Below are 8,250 nucleotides of genomic sequence, written 5' to 3' on the forward strand. Positions count from 1 at the left end.
CTTCAGCAAGGTCTCAAGATACAAAATCAATGTGTGGAAATCACAAGCATTCTTATACACCAATAACAGACTAACAGAGCGCTAAATCATGAGTGAACTCCCATTCACAATTGCTACAAAGAGCATAAAATACCTAGAAATACAACTAACAAAGGATGTAAAGGACCTTTTCAAGGAGAACTACAAAATATTGCACAAGGAAATAAGAGAAGACACAAACAGATGGAAAAACATTCCATGTTCATGGTTAGGAAGAATCAATATTGTGAAAATGGCCATACTGCCCAAAGTAATTTATAGATTCAATGCTATCCCCATCAAACTACCATTGACCTTCTTCACAGAACTGGAAAAAAACACTTTAAACTTCATATGGAACCAAAAGAGAGCCCACATAGCCAAGATGATCCTAAGCAAAAAGAACAAAGCTGGAGGCATCACACTACCTGACTTCAAACTGTACTACAAGGCTACAGTAATCAAAACAGGATGGTACTGGTACCAAAACAGAGATATAGACCAATGGAACAGAACAAAGTCCTCGGAGGCAACACTACACATCTACAACCATCTGATCTTTGACAAACCTGACAAAAACAAGCAATGGGGAAAGGATTCCCTGTTTAATAAATGGTGTTGGGAAAACTTGCTAGCCATATGCAGAAAGCAGAAATTGGACCCCTTTCTGATGCCTTACAATAAAATTAACTCCAAATGGATTAAAGGCTTAAACATAAAACCTAACATCATAAAAACCCTAGAAGAAAACCTAGGCAAAACCATTCAGGACATAGGCATAGGCAAGGACTTCAAGACTAAAACACCAAAAGCATTGGCGACAAAAGCCAGAATAGACAAATGGGATCTAATTAAACTCCAAAGCTTCTGTACACAAAGAAACAATCATTAGAGTGAACCAGCAACCAACAGAATGGGAAAAATTTTTGCAATCTACCCATTTGACAAACGGCTAATACCCAGAATCTATAAAGCACTAAAACAGATTTACAAGAAACAAACAACCCATTCAAAAGTAGGCAAAGGATATGAACAGAAACTTTTCAAAAGAAGACATTTATGAGGCCAAGAAACATATGAAAAAATGCTTATCATCACTGGTCATTAGAGAAATGCAAATCAAAACCACATTGAGATACCATCTCAAGCCAGTTAGAATGGCAATCATTAAAAAATCTGGAGACAACAGATGCTGAAGAGGATGTGGAGAAATAGAACACTTTTACACCATAGGTGGGAGTGTAAATTAGTTCAGCCATTGTGGAAGACAGTGTGGCACTTCCTTAAGGATCTAGAAATAGAAATTCCATTTGACCCAGCAATCCCATTACTGGGTATTACCAAAAGGATTATAAATTGTTCTATTATAAAGAAACATGCACACCACACGTATGTTCATTGTGGCACAGTTTAAAATAGCAAAGACCTGGAACCAACCCAAATGCCCATCAATGATAGACTGGACAAGGAAAATGTGGCACATATACACCATGGAATACTATGCAGCCATAAAAAGTGATGAGCTCGTGTCCTTTGTAGGGACACAGATGAATTTGGAAACCATCATTCTCAGCAAACTGACACAAGAACAGAAAATCAAACACTGCATGTTCTCACTCATAGGCGGGTGTTGAACAAGAAGAATGCATGGACACAGGGATGGGAGCATTGCACACTGGGGTCTGTTGGTGGGGCATAGGAGAGGGACAGTGGAGAGTGGGGAGGTTGGGGAGAGATAACATGGGGAGAAATGTCAGAAATAGGTGATGGGGGTGATGGAGGCAGCAAACCACCTTGCCATGTATGTACCTATGCAATGATTCACGTCTGTAATCCCAGCACTTTGGGAGGCCAAGGTGGGTGGATCACACAGTCAGAAGTTCAAGACCAGCCTGGCCAAGATGGTGAAACCCCATCTCTACTAAAAATAAAAAATAAAAAAACAGATTTTTTCAAAACCTCTCAACAACTTCTTGATCTCACCAACCACTTCTTCCTGAATTGGCAGATACTAACTAAAGGAAAAAATGAGCTAAACACCAAGTTCATGTTTCTCTAGGATTTCTTTTCTTTTCTTTTGGAATTTGGTCCTATAATTGTCTTCCTAGCACTCCAAAAGCACATGTGTGCACACACACAGACACGTACACAACTACACATTTTCTTAATCTGTCTTATTGGGAGGATTGAACCAAATTACAATTGCCACTACCAGAAGCAGGACTCCTTAGCCATTGTGTATTTTTTTTACATGTAAATCCATATTTTATACCTAGTACTAAGAAAGTGGAAAGGTAAAATTTTAAGAAATGAATAAACAAAGGTGCTTTTACATTCAAAAAAACTGTTTTCAATCCTACTGTAGGTGGTGGGATATAGCAAGAAACAGATAGGTTGCCAAGACACCTGTTATTCCAGAACTGTCATTCTACTGGGGGAAGGCAGAAAAGAACCAAAAAAAGCAAAAACAAAAATCAGATATCAAAAATGCTAGCATGGATTTTAAGAAGGTTCCTGCAACATAGAGCAGGCAGTAGCTGCTTTATATTGAATGGTCTGAAAAGGACAGTCTAGGGACAATATACTGAAGCCAAGAAATGAAAAACAAGAAGAAGCAAGCCACATGACAGTCTGGCAAAGATGGATATTTCTGAGGAATAAGAAGGGACAATGTACCTGTACTGTATTGATCACAGGAGAGTATTATAGAAGAGTTTGTGAGATCAAGTGAGGGTAAAGTGATATGGAGCCCTGGAGACCAAGAAAAGAAATGTGTAAATAAAAAAATACATATGCCTGCTTAGGTTTATCTAATACACCCAACCTCCAACCACATAATGAAGGGAACAAGTAAGCTTGACTCTTGTCTGTTGGAAAATCATCAAATATATATTAGGAAAGGGCTTTTTTATATCTTTCTTCTAATATGTCTCTTACTGTTTCGTCTTTTAATGACTTTTGAGGTTTTGTTTGTTTTGTTTTTCTTTGAGATGGCGTCTCGCTTTGTCACCCAGGCTGGAGTTCAGTGGTGAGATCTTGACTCACTGCAACCTCCACCCCCTAGATTCAAGTGATTCTCCCACCTCAGCCTCCTGAGTAGCTGGGATTACAGGCACCTGCCATCACACCTAGCTAATTTTTTGTATTTTTAATAGAGAGGGGGTTATACCATGTTGGCTGGGCTGGTCTCAAACTCCTGACCTCAAGTGAACCACCCACCTTGGCCTGCCTCCCATAGTGCTGAGATTAAAGGTGTGAGCCACTGAGCTCAGACCCTTTTAATGAATTTTAAACTGGTATGTTATCAGGCTAATCCAGTGGATTGATGATGCATATTTATATTTTTTTCTTTCTCGGAATCAAAATTAAATGAGATAAAATAAAGCAGCATAAACCTAGAAGTAACAAATCACCATTTTACAATCTCCAAAGTAATAATTGATTCAGGTAAGATCGTCACTGCATGAAAATGTAAAAAGTAAATACAAATTTTAAAATGCAGTTCTACATTAGAGAGTTAATAGCTATCCTCACTTGATGTCCATGATATAGCAGAAATTCAATTTTCCAGATTCTGCAAAGACCCATGTCCCATGAGGATTTTTGAGGATCATGAGACACTACACTAAAACCTGATATTTGATCTCCTTTCCTATGTAGCCACTGTCTTTGCCATATATATATATATATATATATATATGCATGTACATATATATATTTGACAAATTAAACTAGAACATTAATTTAATCTTAGAGTTCTCCCTTTCTGTCTCTTTCTCTCTCTCTGTGTTTGTGTGCATGTTTGATCACTTCTTCCAACCCAGTTGCATATATAAAACATCCCTCAAGTCACACCACTTTTGTAATACATAGTTTTAGAAAACTCAAATTAAAAAAAAACAAAAAGACAGATACTCAGTGTCACAATAGCCAGTGATAATAAAGTCAAAACATTAATATTAAATGCAGGATTGTAATGACAAACAAGAAAAATTAAATTACTTAGACTATACATCTAGAAAAATGGAGGGTACAGGAGTCCAGCTATGTAATCCAGACCTGTACAGAAAGTGTTTGAGGTTTGGTGCCATCTCATGGCAGTTTTCTGCTATGGCCTAAATATCAGTGGAGATGATCCTGGGTCCTTGTGTTGGGGACTACTGCTATCTTGTACTTTGTATAAGGTCTAGAGTGTTGGAGGGCTTTTCTCAGCACGGTTGCTTTGAGCAGCCCTGCATAGGGACGACTCAGAAAGGGTCTTTGTCCATGTTCCTAGTGTTATCCCAGCAGTTTGCTTATTATGTCATGCAGGTCTCAGAGTAGGAGCCAGGAAATTTCTCAGTTATCTTATTCCAGCCTCGGTCTTAGGTAAGCCCTGTGGACTTAAGCTTCCAGGATGGGGCTTTCTGAGCATTCCTTCTATCTCCTGGCAACTCATCTTTCCCAATCCCCTGCCAACCAGAACTCTGTCCTGTAAGGATGAGGAGGATCTAAGCCAAGAGTGAATTTCCTGTCTGTTCCCCAGTAGGTTTCCTTTGTATTACTGGAAAAATACAAAACCCTGAGCATTCTCGCCTCTGCCAAGAGTCTGGGTTTCATGTCTGTTCTCCAGCAGCAACATTTGCATACTGCAGTCCCATTTGCATGCCTGCATCACCGAAGGTGGGGGTGAGGCTTGTCAGGTTCCTTTCTCTGATCCCAGTCTTTCTCACATGCATCTAGTGGAGGCCCGTCTTAAAAAGCTGGGAAGGAGGTGCTGAGGTACCTTGTGTTTGAAGTTTTGAGAAATTCTAAATTCTCATAATTTCCCACATTTAATTTTCAAATTCATTAAAATTGTAGATGTTTTCCTCTAAGTGTGTTTATGTCAGCTGCTTCTTCCTCTCACACTCTGATAAAGGAAAAATAGTTTGCATGTTCACCATCTTTTTGGAGAGGATTGTTACCATTTCGGAATTCAGTTCACCCAGTTGCCTTTCAACCTCAGTTCTCTGATGAGCTCAGAAAAGTTATAATTTTTTAGATTATACTTTCTATTTTTCCTTTCTTCTATTTCCTTTTGTTTTTAATATTAGAGTACTAGTGACATTGTCTTGAGTCTTGAGATTTTCTACATCCTAAGTGGAAGTAAAGCTCAAACTAATCAGATTAAACTATAATTATATAAATGTCAGTTTCACTTCCATAAATCTGGTAGACAAGGCATTTTTATATTCTCAACGCCTATTATTATATTGTTGTAATGGCTTGTTCACATACCTGTCTCTCTAATTAGATTATGAACACATCTGAAGCAGTGACTGAGTCTTACACATTATTGTAATAACACCAGAGTTCATATTTACTGAGTACTTGCTATGAATACAGTCTACTCTGTTACAAACCCTTCATGTTTCCAATCTCATTTAGTATCATCACCAACTTTATAAAGTAGGTATTATCATTGTAACCTTAAGTTCAGTAAGCAAACACAGACAGGGCAAAGCAAGATATATAGGCATGTGATCTCTATAATAAAAAGTACAGGGCATTACTCTGAGAAGGGCCCTAAATTTAGTTTTAAACTCCCACAACACAAATTTACATATTTAGCAAAGCAGCCCTTGTACCCCTGAACTTAAAGTATAGGTTTTAAAAGAGGAAATATCAATAACACATTTTTTTAAAAAGGTTCTGCTATTGCCACCTTGAAATGCCTAATACTTTTGTTTTTAAATTACAAGTAAAGCCTATGAGATCATGGAGCATGCCAGTGAGCAGTGGAGATTGGCCTGAGGGTGTCCATGCAAGTGCAGGCTCGGGATTTTGAGCTTTAGGATTTGAGCAATTGGCCTTGTGGCCCAGAACACAGATAAAGGCCTTAGGGCAGTTTAGAGGACATTCTGGGGTCCCAAGATAACTAGGTGGCACCTGAGTCCAGAGTAGGAGCCATGGTGAGATACAGCAGAGGTGGCAGTAGTGGTCCTAGCCACAAGAGAGAAGCAAGGCTCCATATATAAGCAGGACTGGGCCCCATGGAGAGAGTATGACTGGACCTCCCATCCCCAGAGCCCATCCTTGTGGCTTGTGCACAAATAGCAACTCTCCAAACTGACGGTTGGACAAGAACTGTTAGTGCCCAGGCAGTATACTGTGTCAGCAAATAATTGAAAAATAAAACCTACACATAAACATTGCAATAAAACATACCAGGAAGTGGCTAGAATCAAGCAAATATCAACAGTCTGGCCACGATGGTGAGACCCTGTCTTTAATAAAAATACAAAAAAATTAGCCAGGCGTGGTGGTGGGTGCCTGTCATCCCAGCTACTTCGGAGGCTGAGGGAGAGAATTGCTTGAACCCAGGAGGCAGAGGTTGTAGTGAGCTGAGATCACACCACTGCACTCCAGCCTGGGTGACAGAGCGAGACTCCATCTCAAAATAAAGTAAAATAAAAATAAATAATTAAAATTAAATTTTAAGGTCATCATATTGAACAGAGAACATGATTTTCATATGAAGCTCCAGATAAACTAAATTCTCAGGTTAACCTATGTTTAGTCTTTAAAAATTCATTAAAATTTCAGATGTTTTCTTCTTAGTATGTTTGTTTGCTTCTTCCTCTCATACTCGGCTAAAGGAAAAATAGTTTGCATGTCCTTGTCTTTTTGGAATAAAGATAACTTTAAAATTAATAAGGAAAACAACTTTAACATTAAATTTTCTCTCCTAATTGAAGATACAAAGATAAAATGCATTACCAGCCATTTTGAATTATATATAAAATGAATCCATTTTTAGTTTTTAAATTGATTTTACAAGTTACAGGGAACATCTGAAGAAGAGTTGAAATAACATTGTGAAAGCCTAAATTTAAAATTAAACTCAAAATACATAAAATTGATTTGTACTGAGTCATAAATACTTTACACAGTTTTAGTAGTTTACCAAAGATTCTTCTCAAAATGGAAAATTATTTGTGACTTTGTATTTCTCAAGAGCAATGGATGTCACTTTTGCATATATTTTTAGAAAATTTAAGTATAAGTTTTGATAACCTAATAAACAAAATTGCTGAAGTGATGCAGAAAAATCTTATGATTAATCAAGATACCCCATTAATAAACTATTAAAAGATATTGACATTTTCAATGAAATAGAATCCTGGAGATTGAATATATTCCTTGACGTCCCTAGATACTAAGACAATCTCAATCTTTAAAACTTTGATTCTATTCAATTTAAATCTGTTTTTCAATATTTTGTTTATCTTTCACTATTTGTTGTATTATATAAATTTATGACACCAAAATTTTTTTGTTTGTAAATTTATGTTGTTAGTCATGTATCACAATTATCTATTACAGTTTGTAAGTAATAAATTTGTTTAAACTATGTTTAATTTTTAATTACATTTAATATCACTTTTTTTCTGCCTTTCTTATGAGGAACGCACATTAGCCTTTTGCAGTAGGCCTCACAAATTTTGTAGCTAGTCATGCATATAGACAAAGTAAATTGCATAAAAATGCACAGCTAGCAAATAAAGCAGTCAGTATTTCAACCCAGAAAGTCTGTCCCCAAATCTCTTAATCGCTAGGCTATGTATACAATTTCTACATTATGAAATCAAAACTTGTGAGGGCAAATGGAGTGTAGGACATGATCAATAAGTAATAATCCAGGTAAAAGGGAGGACTGTCTTACTGGACAATGCAGGTATGGTCTTCTGGAGCTGTTGGCTTCAAAAGTTACTGTTACTATGAATAAACAGATGATATTAATAAGCACAACATAATTCAATTTTAAAGAACTGGCATTAGTTTGTTAGAGCTTCTGTAACAAAGTTCCACAACTTGAGTGACAAAACCAAGAGAATGTACTTTTTCATAGTTCTGAAGATTAGGAGCCTGAGATAAGGCAAAGGCAGGGTCAGTTTCTTCTGAGGCTGTGAGGGAGGGATCTGTTAAAGGGCTCTTTTCTTGGCTTGTACATGGATGCCTTCTCTAAGTGTCTTCACATTTTGTTTTTCTGTTTACATCTCTGTGTCCAAATTTTCCCTTTTTAAATAGATATGAATCATATTGGATTAGAGACCACCTTAATTTGATTACCTCTATAAAGACTCAGAATTTCTTAGTACCATTGTGAGGTACTATGGAGTCAGGACTTCCATATATGAATGTGGGGGGACATAGTTCAACCCATAACAATGCTGTATGTTTCAAAGTGTTTTCACAGTGTGCTTTTAT

The sequence above is a fragment of the Aotus nancymaae genome, unplaced genomic scaffold (genome assembly GCF_030222135.1).
Source record: "Aotus nancymaae isolate 86718 unplaced genomic scaffold, 86718_ANA_hifiasm-v0.15.2.pri h1tg000016l, whole genome shotgun sequence".
NCBI lineage: Eukaryota > Metazoa > Chordata > Mammalia > Primates > Aotidae > Aotus > Aotus nancymaae.